At 34.0% G+C, this 15,924-nt stretch overlaps 1 non-coding gene across 1 annotated transcript; it reads right to left on the bottom strand.

The window, feature by feature from the left end:
- Positions 1–13,029: 13,029 nt before the first annotated feature.
- Positions 13,030–13,102, bottom strand: Trnar-acg (transfer RNA arginine (anticodon ACG)). Its single transcript has one exon. It is a non-coding gene; the product is annotated as a tRNA-Arg (tRNA).
- Between the last annotated feature and the right edge of the window lie 2,822 nt (positions 13,103–15,924).

Genomic DNA, 15,924 nt, shown 5'->3' on the forward strand with positions numbered 1-15,924 from the left:
AGTTGTTCATGGTTCAAACTAATGTTGTTGTAACTAATTGATTGCAATATATTTTCTGCTGATATTATTGATTTAAGTTATAAATTATGAATTTAGGAATAAACACTGCAAGCACTCAATAATTTGTATTCACTTTATTATATTCTTTGCTAATTTACTTTTCATAAAAGACATACGGAAAGTAAATAAAGATACGTCTTATAACACTTAAAACATATATTTACGCTTATACTGTTACTCACAAGACGGTAAATATACAAAAGATGGTAAGTGGTGATCGATTTCGATTGGACACTCCAATCATCATCAGTAGTAAATAAAAGACATAGAAACTATTTATTCTATTCCTAACATATACAGTTCTCGCTAGTCTGGGCGCGCGGCCGCGCTAGGGCAGGGGGTGTAGAGGGGAGTGTTTATTGCTAATTTCCAAAAACATTCGGCCCACACGGCACACTGGGGTTGTTCAGCGCCTCACTGCTGTCTTCATGGCTTTGGCGTGGGGGACGGTTAGTACACAAGGGTCCGCGCGCCCAGACTAGCTGCGAGAACTGAAATACAGTTGAAAAACAGAATACATCCTGCCTAACATTACAATATTTCAAATTTTTATTGTAAAATTAATAATGATAACCTTAACTAATTGTGTCCAAAAAAAGTATTTGTAAAGGTTCAGAAATCAAAGGTTTTTTAGCTTGTTCGCTTGACAAAATTAATTGACAGATGTCCTACTTCTCATGCATTATTATATTTATACAGATAATTAATTGTATAGCACAATACACCTTATTTTGGTATATCAGCTCTGATCAGTATATTCTGATTCATCTGAACTGATGGTGGTTATGTGGACGTTCTTATGAATAATTTAAGTAGATTCAGAGACATCGGCTGCATGGTCGCTTACCCAACTCGCATAAGTAAGTCGGGCCTGAAATGAGGATCATATTTTATTATAAAAAGGGGATAGTGACTTCCAACGAAACAAGGTACACACACAGTGTGTTCAAGAAGACATTTGATCTTTTGCATCATGTAGAGGTTCAACTATTTTCATTCACACAGCATATAACTTTGAGGTGTCTGACTACTGTACTTACAAACATACATCAAGCTATGTGGCGTTATTTGCACTACAAAGTTGCATTGGCTTTAGAGGCCATATTAGAAATTTAGTAAAAATTGTAAAACCACTCTTCATTACAAAGTGGTTTGTTAATTAGTTTTTTTTTTTTCTGTAGGGTCTTTAGAGGAGGTATTTAACAAACAATATCCAAACTATAATTAGGTCAGGAATTTTGAAGTTAATTTTACTTCTGGTTCCATTTGAAGGTATATGAGTTTGAATCTGTTACAGATCTTGTAACTGAGCTACCAACTTATAACGTTATTTTAAAACTGTCACTGATCAAATAGCTTTACTGATTTTAATGGGAACTAAAATAAAGTATTGGAATCGCTGTATAACTAAATAGAAATTATTTATTTATAGCTATTATAAACACACGGTTTTACCACTCAACCATTGACCTCAAACAGTACAATAAACTCATCTTGTAATTTGGAAGCCTGTTTGTCGTTTAATCAGTGTATCATGTAGGTGGCATTTGAGTGCGCTGATGTCAACTAAAAAGTTTCACTCTAATTTTAGGCCATATCATTTTGAGGTCTGTGCTCAAAATTTTAAATTGCAAACATTTCGTTACTAGCAGGCATGCATAGTGTAGCTGATCCATAAGGATTACATATCTACATATTCTACATAGTATATTACTTTACTAGTCCTGAAAATAAGTGTTTACCGGACGAGTGTGGTCGTTCCCATACGAGGGGGGATTACCATACGAGTCCGGTAAACTCATTTTGGACGAGTTACGTACGATAGTTTACGCCATACTACATTGTAGAGATCTCTACAAATCCTTATATATTTCCACCAACTAATGGACTAAAAATCACTAGTCATAACCTCTAAGCGAGGTTATGTTTTTGTCTACAACCACTCATTGCCACCCAAATACAGTATAATCAGCTGATTGGTGTCCGGTAAAACTCATTGCATATTAGTAGTACGCAATGAAACCCCATTTGATTAAGCTGGCGGCAAACAGCTTTTCTGGACTAAATCCTTGCGTGGGAAGTTCGTTAAAACAGTGTAGTATGGCGTAAAATATATTTCATACATTGTGGCCTCACGATTTACGAACGATAATTTAAAAAGGGAAATTATATTCTAAAATACTATAGTATTACTTTAACAAATGAATAGATTATGGCTTATGATAAAAAATACAAGCTAAGAAACCATAATGTACCTGTAAACGTGTATTTCTGCCACAATAGCATCTCTGCTGCTAACGCAATGTCAGATGATTGCTAAGGCCTTAAACACCTCTTTATTTCAAATTGTTGTCCCGTGATTTGTTAGAAAAATCTTTGGACATTTGAAGGCCTATGTGGTAGCATAAGTACTGCAGCTAAAATCGTATACACATTTTTCGAAAATTAAAATTACCTCAAAGATTTCATAATTTGCATTTTAGGTAAATTCCCAATAACCTTGCCTATGTGATTCCGGTCTCAGCCAAGGATATACTTGGATCAGGCTGTGGTGGACCTGGGAAAATCAAAGTTTTCCCTTGAGAATTTTTCACGTATAACTTCAGAATTTTTAGCTTTACATAAATGAAAAATAATATCATCCAGATATTTATTACGTTTACCCTTTATTTGCCCTTTTAGCGTACATCACAAACAAAGGAAGTACAATGTTATTCATTTACATATAAGGTGCTGTTTGGTGATTCACCTTATAATGGTGTTCTGAGGGTGCAACAGTTATTTAAATACCCTACCAATTAATTGGTCCTAAAACTTGTGTTACGTTCGTTCTCCTGGTAGTGTAAATAGCAGGGAAATCACCATCTTGACCAAGATCCAGGAAGATTATTGGGGGGAAATATCTCGATTGGAATTAATTAGAAAACGACACACATTTCAACCTGTTTGCTGCGTTGGGGATATGGCAGTGAAATAATTAATTTTTTTTCAAAAAAGTGATTTTTAAAATTTGTCTATTATTTTTTATTTATAATGCTAAAAATAAGACAAATTGGTCAAAAATAAAAATAAAATATTTTTTTGTGCTTAGGCTATATTAAGAAAAATATGGAAGATATTTTTAACAATTCCGGTCATTGACTTATTTTAGTAATAATAATAATAATTATCATTATTATTAATATTAATTATATAATAATTAAGTAATAATTACATAATAATATAATAAATAATAAAAAAATGCTTGCATAAACAAAAAATGTATCCATAACTCAACAATAAGTATCACCATGGTTACACTGCCAAGTGTAACTTTAGCGTGCGATTCCCGCCAATCAGTTTTTTAGCGTCTTTAACTACTAAATTTGATATATCTTCAAACCGGTTTGTGAAAAAAGATTTTTTTATTTCCATAGGAAACCAATTTATTTTTTTAAATTACAAAATGACTCATAAAAAATTAATAATTAAAGATACTGTTATAATTCTACCTAAATATTTAGAGGGCATTATTCCCTGCAAACTGATGGTTTAATGATTACAATCCAATAATTAGAACTGAAGTTATATCAAATTTAGTTAATTACTTAAAAAAAAACAAAAAAAAATATTAAGGGTGTAACTTAACGAAAAAAATTACTTTTAACTATGTTTATACCTATTCTTATGCCTATAAAACACATGGTATAAGTTTCAAAGACCTAGTGATCATGTTAAGGAAGTTAGCATTTTCACTACAGTATTGCCTAGTTTATTACAGCCCCATGTGTCATTCAAATCGAATAAACCTTAAGCACACACGATCATGATTTAAGATGAGATTCAACCATGGATTTGTTTTCAATGAAATTAGTAGTTATAATACATGTTAGCGAATTCCTATATAGGGTGTAAGCTATTTCCGAATCTATGTCTAGTAGTACCTACGTAAAGAAATTTTTTGATAACCATTTTGATAAAAAATATTTTGATATATTTTGATAAAATTTTGCAAATCAGTTTATTTTATACAAAACTATTAAAATTTCACAAAAACGCCTTATTACCTTCAAGGAAAACGTAGTGACGCCTCAACATTTAGAACTGATAAAAAAAGCCAGATATGAAATCTTTTTTGGTCGCGCCTATTAGTTCTTCATCAATCAACCTATCATATTGGTTGGGTGATTATCACATTATTGCAGACGATATAGCCAGCGTACAGTGACCTACACTTACTATGTTACAGGTTAACACAATACTATTTTCCAGTTTGTGGACGCCACTAACAGATAACCAGTGTTATCCCTATGTAGACGCTTGTCTCAGCAAACTCTTGTTGACAACATTCTTGACTATTTCGTCGCCCAACTATAATTATTGCACTAGAATCTTGCAATAGAGTCATTGTACTAGAATCATTTAAAAAGAATCATTATGGTCCAATTTTCATTCAATTTCATGGTTCCTATTTCAAATTTTAACGCATTTAAAAGTTAACTTTCCAATCAAATTTTTAAAAGTAAATCTGAGGAATAGGAATATATTGTTTATGACCATAAAGGCATTGGGATAGTCAGAAATATCCGCTTCAGTCTATAAGCCTCTTAATACAATTACAGTATCAACATTTAGGACTGACGCCCAACGGTAGTTTTATGACTCGGACGTTGGAAATGAACAGAACCGGACAAGTACAGGACACTGGCAGACTAGGCTACTAACACTGTAAGCGTACGAGTTGACTTTACTCACCGGGTTCATAACGTCGAATGGCGTTCCGTCACTGTGCCTTCTCGATCGGCTAGTCAGCCTCTTGGACTTTGCCCGAATGACTCATCCTGGTTTGGTTCCTTCACCAGGCCCGATAAGTTGACATTTAAACTATTTGGTGAGGTCAACTTGCCTCTATATAATATAACATAAATAACTCTTCTTGAATATATAACAGGTAGCTAAGCAGTATACTGGTGAGCATTTTACAGCTAAAACATTTCATGGATAACATGGATTTAAATTGTTTACGAACCACTGAATTTGCAAGCACAGTTAGTAATTCACTTTAAAATTTAATATTGTATGATGTTCCTTTTGGGAGATAAAATATGAGGTAAAGTAATCTCAGGGGTGAATTTCCCTCGGGTCAGTTAAGTATTGTAACTGCAAGAAAGGGTGGGTTTGACTTTAACTACCATTTTAAATCAGTTCAATCCCGATTGATTACGTTAAATGTATAATGACTGTGTTGTGAATTCTACTAAATATCACTGTATTGTTTTTCGTTGTAATTATTTGCCTTCGTCGGAATATGACAAATCTAGTAAAAACATCGTTAATTCGTATAAGTTTTTGATACCAGTAGGCCTACTAACTGATAATAAACTTTAAAATATAATGTAACCAAATCGGATGTTTCTTTAAACAAAACTTGATCCCAACATTTATAATATTGATCATCCAGTTTTAACTACCTATTCAATTAGATATAGACCGAGATAACATATAGTAAAACATTGAGTTACACGTATAAATAGAGTAAACAAATGGTTAATTTCCAATTTACACATTTACTCAACGATGGGTCTTCTACCCAACAAAGACAAATGGTTGAATTTGTAAAAGAATTACTGTAAAATAATTACTGTAATTAGGACAAGCTGTTAAATCTGGTCTGTGTTTCAAAACGCTGGAAGAAAACAGGAATATTAAAAAAACTGAAAGATTAGCAGAGGTGTAAAGGATTATGTAGGCTCAGTTTGCAGTTTAATGAAAGAATTGTGCTGACTTTTCAACCTATTAACGCGTACAAACGCTTTGGCGGCGCGATTCGGTGAAGAATCGCACCTAGTTAAAAATTCTACACCGCGGCTATTCTTAGCCCAGTGTAGGAGGAGTGTTTTACCCACGTACTGCTAACCACAACAGAGGCTTGTAACCCTATTTGATGAGACTAGAGACTAAAGTCCGAGTGAGAACCGATTGCAATGAATTCTAAAAATGACCTTAGAAGAAGGAAACAGGCAATATTCAGACTGTAACTCAATAAGCCATTGTTTTTAATCATACTTCGATACAAATGTTAGTGAATAAAAAATTTTAGTGACGATTGTAACATGTATAATGTTAAAAGTATTCGTAATGGCTTGTAATACATACCTAGAGAAACCTAGCGGTGCTGGAGCGAGTTACGGCGATGGTGATGTCACCCACGATATGCTGATGTGCAGATGACGGTAAGGTTGCACACAGTTTCATACAGTACCAACAGATTGTGTTCATAGTCTCTGAGTTTGTATCACGGTACATGTCTTCTCACACTCCGTCAACATGGGGCTGGCCCGGGCACCATTTGGTACCACATCTCTCTGAAGTACCTCGAACATGCCCGCACCAGGTCCCTACAGCAATATTTCAAACCCTACTTCACCAACTGTCCAAACCTCACTATCACACATCTCACCAGTCTCCAGAACCAACAACTTCACAACCAACCACAACCACCTGATAAACAACAACAACAACCCATCCGACCACACCAACGGTCATAAAACTCCAATACCCCAACTAAACACCCACAACCAATTAACTCTAAACTTACCGTGGACCCTACCCGATTAATTTCTTTATTGTGGCACAGTGTATTACAAGAATTATAGATGCCATATGTATAAATAAAAACTAAATTAGTTTTTTTTAGTTATTCTAAATGATTTGGAGATAAATGGGTAAATTTCATGTCAAAAATTAGAAAACCAAAAGTTTACCCCACAAATGCTCCTTTAAAACCCTGTCCCCATGGCCCGATTACGCTGGTCGAAAACCCGCTCGTATAAACATAGGTTTACACATTTATACCAAATTCCATCAAAATCGGATCATTTAGTCTAAGTGATCGAGCTAACGGACTAGCACGACGGGGTGGACGGGGAATAGGTATATATTGGTATATGTATGGGACATATGAGTAAATATATGGGATATATATTTATCCCATATATGTGAATTTGAATAGATGGTGTTTTAACCTCTGGGGGCATAAAAACGAAAAAGTAAGTCCGTCCCGGTCTTACCATAAGACCGGCGGTAATCCAATCATCAATCACCATCATCCAATCATAATCCCGGTATCGGCAAATAAATCAGTAATAGCATATTCCCGATATAGAAATTCGCTAAAAATGATTAAAAACCCTAAATATACCACTGATTGGCTCCCACATACCAAATTTCATCAAAATCAAACCACATGTGTGGTCTAGCTCTGTACACATTCACACACACATAAATTCGAAAACCACTTTTGGGGTTCAGAGGACACAAAACTTATATTCCACTGAAATTCGAAAATATTGACGAAAATTATATTTTATTCACATACTATATTTTGTAGCTAATATACAATATTAGGTACGGTACTTCAGTTATTAAAAACAGCTGTGCACTCTGAAATCAAGTTTTCTTTATGAAGTGACATGATTCTGAAGGATCAGGGCAATTTCATATAAGTTGTGAAATATAAAGCTTAGAGACTTTCTAACATCAGAGGTTCTACTTAACGCTTTCATACTGATCGATCCTAATCAGTTTTTCTATAATAATATTAACCAAATAGAATTAAAATCAAATATAAAAGTAGAACATAGTACCTACAACAATTCGTTTGACTGTTTGACTCCGGTCGCTACTTTTCAGTGCATGATTTGATTGAGTTATAAGCCAATCATCGGTCTCAGGTAAGAGACACGACTCTCGGCTTTTCAAAGAGTGGTTTTTATAAGCTCGTATTTGGCGGTTGAGATTATTTATGTTATTGGAGCAGAGATTTTTGGGGTAGACTACCTCCAGCTCTCCTAAAATCACTGCGCGAGCCAACTTATTTAGAGGCTTTTTTACCAACTAAAACGACTTTAAAACGTAAACAAATGAAATACTTTTTGAACGGGTAGATTGTATTTCCTTAATTTGAAGTCACATTTGTTCGTCAACCTTTATACGATTTAAATATATTTAACTCTTAAGGTTTTAATGGAAGTAAATTTCATGCGGAATCTCTCGGTGACTTGACGAACTGTAAGTGCCGCTAGCGCAACTAGCAGCGACTTGGCGAACGACTAGACAAACTGACAGCACCTAGTAAATATCCAGTATTCACCATTCGGTCGTGATCGTATCGAATCGTATTTGCCGTATTTTACTGCTAATGAGACTCTTTATCTTTTAAATAATATATTACTAGCAGAGTACCCGTTCTTCGTACGGGGTTGGCATATGTGCTTATTGCAGTTATACTCAAGCTTTGCGTTTGCAATGTGGAAGGACAAAGTTTAATAAAATTTGCTTCTTTAAATTGACAGTATACTATGGCATTACACTTCTACCATAGCCATAATGTTCTACCACTTCACCTAAGCAATAAAAAAATTATTAAACATTCGCAAAAAATCACAAATTATTCATGACATTAAAAACATAAACATAACTGTAAACAATACTACTTTGACAGTTCTCATTGCTTATCACAGGTTTTTGTTGTTGCTTAGTTCAAATTAGCTGTTTACATAAATGAAAAAAAAAATTATAGTGCTGCACCCTGTTGGTAAATCTTGTAACTTTTTAATGGTTTTTATTGCTTTTTAATGCTTTTGTTTGTTAATCGGAAATGTGAGCTATCATCATGTCAAATTTCAGCCCAATCCGTCCAGTGGTTTATGCGTGATTGAACTTCAAACAAACAAACAAACACACAAACAAACATTTATAATATTAGTAGGATATTATAATTACCTATCTATGTATGATTATGATTTTTTGGTGGGGGGAGGGGGGGGGGGTTAGAGGGTCAAAACCCCCCTGATATCTCAAATATTTATTTGTAAAAATGATTGCCGTAGCCTACGGTATGTTTTGAGATTTATGAATACAATCGTCATAGTTTAGTTTTAAAAATGTCTAATTGTTCATGACAAATAAAAGAGTCCCCTCTGGGTTCTTACTCCTTTTAGGAGGATATGGACATAGTCTACATTATGTTTTGAAATTCATGAATGCAGTTTTAGGTGTTAAAACTTCTTTAAAAAGTCACACAACGGCTTTAACAATATAAAATTGAAAAATATAAAAAACACAGCAGAAAAAATCTGCCTATTCTTGTACAGTAATTTGAAAGAAAAATATTTTTTTAGTCTCTCTTAAACACGCAATCTTTATTATTAAGCTTAGTGTAGTTCACACTTATTGGTGTACACGTATGGGTTGAAATCCTGATTTGGTGAAATGACGCCACTGCTAGGGAGTTTTGTGAAATTCAACATGTCGTAATATTTAGGTCGAAATAAAGTATCTAAAACCTGATAAACTAATAATCTAAAAACAGGTATGGGTTAAAGTAAGAGTATTCCGTTTTATTATGTCATTAATCATCTGTCCCTACTTGACATTGGTATATTTTTTTAATTTTTATTTTTGTATCATTTTAGTAGTATAGTATGCTCAATGGGATGATTCTGATTGTTATTTCCTTTTGTTCTGTAGGCCTATAAACATACGTCACAATCATATTTACGATCGTGGATCATGAAATAAAATAATGATGCGTTTACTGTAACGGTAAAATGGCATTCCATAAGGCCAATGATAAATTTTTGAAATTTGCTAACATATTATGGCGAAAATAGATTTTTACTGGCTATACCACTGATCTAGAACTTATTTTTTACTCAGAATTTAGTTATACCGTATAAACATGTTTCTTGGTGCCAACACGGAAATCGAAGTAACAAATATTTAAACATTAATCATATTATATATATAGGATTTCCTTTATTTTATGGCAAATTAATAACCCTTAATCATATTATTATGGTTTTAAAAGTATACTAAATAAATTGATTATATGAGGTACATTTTCACAAGCTTATTTTGTCTACAGATCTAGAAAATATATTGAATACTGTATGTAAGCCTAACACAAATTCTAGAATTTAAATAAATTCCTTTTAATGCTAACAGTTTCAACAGTTACAAACAATGTACAAAGGCACGAAACACATACAAATAGGCATACCATGTACAAATAGGCACAACATGTACATAACACTCATGTAACCTTGGTACATACAAATCCATACAGAACATGTTCAGATAGCTCCATTTCTTGACTTCCATTCTCATTATTATATTTCATTTTCTTTACTTTTTGTGCGCATGCTTTTTCGACTTTAAAAAAAATCGAATGCAATATTAAATTTCAAAATTTGGAACATGCGAATGTTGCACATATGAAGAAAGGCTAAATAGTAAACGCTGCTTTAGAAATTGTACTTACTAAAAACCCCCTGATCTTCCTTCACTAATATACCAGGTTTTAAATCATTTTATTGACGTTAATGTTTAACAAATATGGCTATAAAATATATCAACAGAAAGGAGAACTCTTAAATGTTTCTAAGATACCCCTATAAGTGCTCAATGTGCCGTCCATTAGCCGTGGAGCAAGTTTCCAATTTATGTTGTAAATCGTCCCATACACCGGCTAGCATCGCAAGGTTAATTGATTCTACAGCATTGTGAATTCGTCCACAGAGCTCTTGAAGTGTTTGAGGCATTGTCATTATAAAAACGTTGTAAAAAATCACACAACGAAAGATCAGAAGATCTACCATTTGAGAAGGGTCAAGTCATTATCGTTAAATCTACCAATCCACCTCAGTTTCTAAGAGAACTTTTGCGTGACCACTGCTTTTACATTTTAATACACCTCCAGAGTTCAACTGGATAGATACCACCTTAAAATGCTTTAGTGTGTTTTTTAAAATGACTCCAAAACTCACGCTGGACGGTTATTAGAGATGCACTTAATGAAAAACACTTTGTCATACCGTAATGAAAAACACAAATTTTTGTTCTTGAGTTGTAATTATTTTGCAAACATGCAATCACGTCCAATAAAAAAACGAAGACTGATTATTGAACAGCTGATTATAAAACTTGGAAACATGCTTTTTAAGCACATGTTTCTAATATTAATGTGAGACAAGAATTGGGCGAGGTACATGCCATTAAAACCTGATGATTCTTTTATCCCCCCCCCCCTGTATTTCCATAGTCTGTGATCCAGTAATCTATCATTTTAGACTTTTAAAGAAACCAGCTAGTGCTCCAGCGTTCAGTTTGACTATCCATAAAAACTACACACAACACTAAAACACTACAAACTACACTAACAACTATTTCACAAACTATTTTAAAGGTTAACTTGACGTTGAAGTAGTACAATAATTTACTTAAATTCTTAGATTTGTTGATAAGCTAAACGTTTTAGTAGATCAAAAAGGTGTGTTGCTTTTTAGTGTGATTAATATCTCGATGTAGGAAAAATCAATGTAATACGATTTGTTTAAAATACTATGGGGCGTTGAGCTGTGTATGTTAGTTATGGATGGTGCAAAGGATAAATGGGGGTTACATGGAGTCAGGAACATGAGCTTAAGTTATCATATGAGTGGGTAAGTGTTGGTGTATTAGATGAACTGACTGGCCAGGCAAATTTTTAGGGGTTAGGAAGCGCTGGAGGCTGGATCCGTTAAATTCAAGAGGAAAAAGAAAAAGGCTTTACCAGCACGGCACATCTCAGTAAGGGGTATTACTGTGTAGTTTTGAGCGTGACGATGATAAAATCGTAATAAACATTTTATATACTCTTAGAAAATGTGTTTCTGTTTGTATATGAAGTAGCTCTAACGATGTAGTATACAGTAAAGGATAGATGGAAACGGTAGGAGGTTTGGCCACTGCAACTTTGTCCAGCAAAATTCTTTATTTTGATATTATACAGGGCTTTTCAAGAATATAGACCCAGTTTCAGGACTTTTCATCTCAAAAAGTATAAATCGGAAACACATAAGCTCTACACCGTTTCAAAGAGACAATTTCCAAGTTTTATTTACACTGATTACAAATGCTCAATGTGCCCCCCTTGTGCTGTGCGGAAAACATCTAAGGAATAGCTAAAATTCGTCCGACACAGCCGATAGCATCTCTTGGGTCACAATTTCTTAAATTGCTTTAAATTTATACTTTTACGGATACAAAGTCATGAAGTTGGGTCTATATATTTTTGAATAGCTCTGTACAACTCTCGAGTCATATTTTATTACTCTTTTACTAGTTTTATGAACCTTGATTAGCAACTACCACACCAAACAATTAGGTATACAATGTGTGTGTGGTAGAATTTAAATAATAAAACTTAAATAGCATTAAAAAAGAAACCTTTTGTTTCGTTGAAAAGGTATGATATTTCCAAAGATTTTCAAAATAAAATATTTATGTTTTATTATATAAGCAGATAAGTTTGTTTGGTAGAATAGTCAAAGCTATAAAATTTATATATTGAAGCAAACGAGCTGGCCTATATCAGTTAAAATATTTTGTATAGTAAATATAACATTTAATTAGAATTCATTTCCTACTAATAAGAACGTCAAATATTAATAAATATTTTGTTTCTTCTGGTGTTCAATTCGTTGTATTTTTGCAACGCTTTTCGCCAATTCAGTGACATCATCAGGCAATCCACTATAGCTTCGTCATGAATATTTACATAAAACAGTCACAACACACAATAATATATACAAAAAATACATTTAACGAATGATCTGTAACGTCGTCGCGGTAGTCACATCTCGCACGTGATTAATTCTAGCAACGTCATACTTGCAGATAATTGAATAAAAAACTTCCATTCATTAAAACCTTTGAATAAACTAGCATAAAACATCACCCATCGACTCTAGAATCATAAAAATGCATTTCGTACGATTCTTGTAAACGATTCCAAGCCACCCCAACGACTTTAAACTCACAAGCCCTTCTCATTGCGTTTGTCAGCAGTTTGAAATAAATAATTAGCAATAGTGTTCGAAAAACAAAAGAAGATAATTCTAGGGTTATAAGATGAAATTTCGCAAATTTTAGATAAAAATTTTCCATCGACCCTGCCAGGATTCGAACCTGGAATTTTCTGATCCGTAGTCAGACGCGTTATCCGTTGCGCCACAGGGCCGCTTGATTTAATAGCTCGTTATCGGTTTATAGATCTAATGGCAAAACTTGTGCCGTGAAAGGCGGGCAGAAAAACGATAGCAAAGTATGAGACGGACGATTGACTGGAATCATAGCCATCTCATACACACTGCTATACATTCTGAAATTGGGATAAGATTCGTTCTGGCATTCTCAGTCTTAAAGTAAAAAGCTATTTTCACCATAGCAACTCATAGTGTGGTTTATTTATACTTCACGATTTTACGTATGGCTTTAATTAAAGGAGTTATTTAAAAAAAAATCCTCGCCTAAAAAACCTGTCAATATTTTACCTGTAAAGACTGGTTTACCTACTTGTTGAATATGTGTTTAAAATATTCGGATTACTATGTTATAAGTTTAATTTGATATTTTCTCTTAAATTATACATAAATATCGTCAAATCACCCAATGTGTGTGATATCAGTATAATTATTTATTTTGATTAGTAATTAGTTATTGAGGACTCAACTGAATGTTATTCAAAACCTAATTGCAATAGCCTAATAGAATACTTTAATAATAATTCTATATCCTATGTTTATTTACCGGTAGCTTATATTATGTAAGGCTAGATATAATATATTCTGGTTGGTCATGAAGGGTTTATTAGACTTTGAAACAACAAAGAATTGATAACACTATGCTGTTTTGAAGTTGATAGTAAACAAGTTTGTTTGTCAGATCGTTTACCTCTTGACGGAAACCTGTCACTGGAAAAACAAAGTAAATATTTCTTTACATTAATTAAATATTAAATATTAAATATTACATTAAATGATTAAATATATTCACTGTAATTTGTAACAACATTTATCTTTTATTAAGCATACAGAACTATAGTCCTTGTAAGCTTGAATTTATTATTTGGATAATTAAATCTTTAAAATATGTATCATAAAATACAAGGCAAATAAAATCCGTGCTTTTTATTTGGTTTTATATACGACTGAGTATGTTAAGTTATTTATTAATAGAATTTCTCTATTATACTTCCATTCACATTCAGCACAACTTATATTGATATAAATTTTTAATACACTGTATTCTTACCCAAATGTAAACCTATGCACAGCTTGTGCTCTAGCTGATACAAGAGGAGAGCCAGCAAAAGATCACTTACGCTGTAAAAATTGGGGCATGAAGCAAAGCTCAACAAGTATGGAGTCAGCTCTAGGAGTTCAAAAAGAGTGAAGAAATGTACAATGTACGGTATGCAAGACTTATTGCCGATGGGGACAGCAGCGTATATAAGAAAATAATTGATTCTCGGCCCTACAAAACCTCACTGTTCAGAAGATAGAGTGCAAAACCCATCTTTTGAGGAATATGTGCACTAGACACAAAACGATTGCAGCCTCTAAAACCTGCAAACCTTCCGTTTGGCTTAGGAAGAACATTGGTGACAACCTGTTACGCTGCAGAATGGCAGTAACTAAAGCCACTGAGCACCGTAAAAAGGAAAGGAATGATGCAATCAATGAAGGGGAATCAAGTAAAGCAATAGACAATCTGAGAATGGATATATTGAATATTACAAAGTCACGTGTTTGGGGGACACAAAAACTGTGCTGAGAGGTGGACCCTACTACTGCCCGGCAGATGACAATTAGTACCAAATTTGTCACAGTAGGCCTTTACCCATTGATCACTGATGTGTTCAGAGATGTTAGCCGCAACAGCCGCAGCTTACTTGCTGACGTCACTAGCAACTATGTAGAACATTTCAATTCAATTGTTGCCAAATGTATTGGCGGAAAAAGAATAAATTATACTGCTAGTGGTTCATATCAGACTAGATGTACAGCTGCTGTCATTCAACACAACTCCGGACTGGCACACTACAAGCTGCACGAACAAATGTACGGTGCAAGTCCAGGGGTATTCGCAAAAAGTGTGGCAATGAAGAGGAAGAAGAAGGTGGACAGCCAAAGACAAAGAAAAAGGTGCAGGAAAACACTATTTAATCGAAAAAAAATTGCTGATAGAAAATACTACGGTATTGAAGCACAACGGCCCGATATTGATGAAAATACTATGGAAAAAGAAAAAAATTACCTTTTAAAAACATTACACAGGTCAGAAGCAGAATTCAAAAGAATTGAATGAGAAACGGTGGAACAAAGCGATTCAAATGAGTGGCTAGAGATTCGCCGAATTTTTTGACAGCTTCGAACTTCGGGCGTGTTTGTAATATGAGATCAACAACGGGTTGTGGTAGAAAAAATGAATCAGTGGCTCGAGACCTCGAAAACGTGTTAGGTCAATTCAGGTAAATGCGGTATTTTCATCGACTGAGACAACCCCTATCTCGGTGCCAGTCCTGATGGCCTTCTGAATGAAGATGGAACTGTTGAAATTAAATGTCCATCTTCTGCTAAGTATATTGCACCTGACGAGGCTATCAGAAAGCGGAAGTGTACCTTTTGGGCAGTTACTAAGTATGAAAAATTGGTGATAAAAAAAACACCATTTTTATTATGAAGTTCAAGGCCAACTTCAAGTCACGAAGAGAAGAATGTATGTATTTTGCCTATGTACACCACAGGGAATCAAAACTGAAACAATAGAGCGGGATGAACAGTTTTGGCAGGCAGAAATGTTGCCAAAACTAAAAAGATTCTACATGGATTGCATACTACCCGAAATCATCGACCCTCGGCATTCCCGGTCTTTGCCCATAAGGAATCGCTTATATATAGTAGGGACTCAGACAAAATCAAAACAAAAGAAGGCAGAAAAAACTTAGAGTAAACGTGAAATGTAAAACTATGAACATTGTTAGTAAAAATATGTTGTATA

This window comes from Macrosteles quadrilineatus, unplaced genomic scaffold (genome assembly GCF_028750875.1).
Source record: "Macrosteles quadrilineatus isolate MER2022 unplaced genomic scaffold, UCM_ALF_1.0 Scaffold_7__1_contigs__length_78375512, whole genome shotgun sequence".
Taxonomy (NCBI): domain Eukaryota; kingdom Metazoa; phylum Arthropoda; class Insecta; order Hemiptera; family Cicadellidae; genus Macrosteles; species Macrosteles quadrilineatus.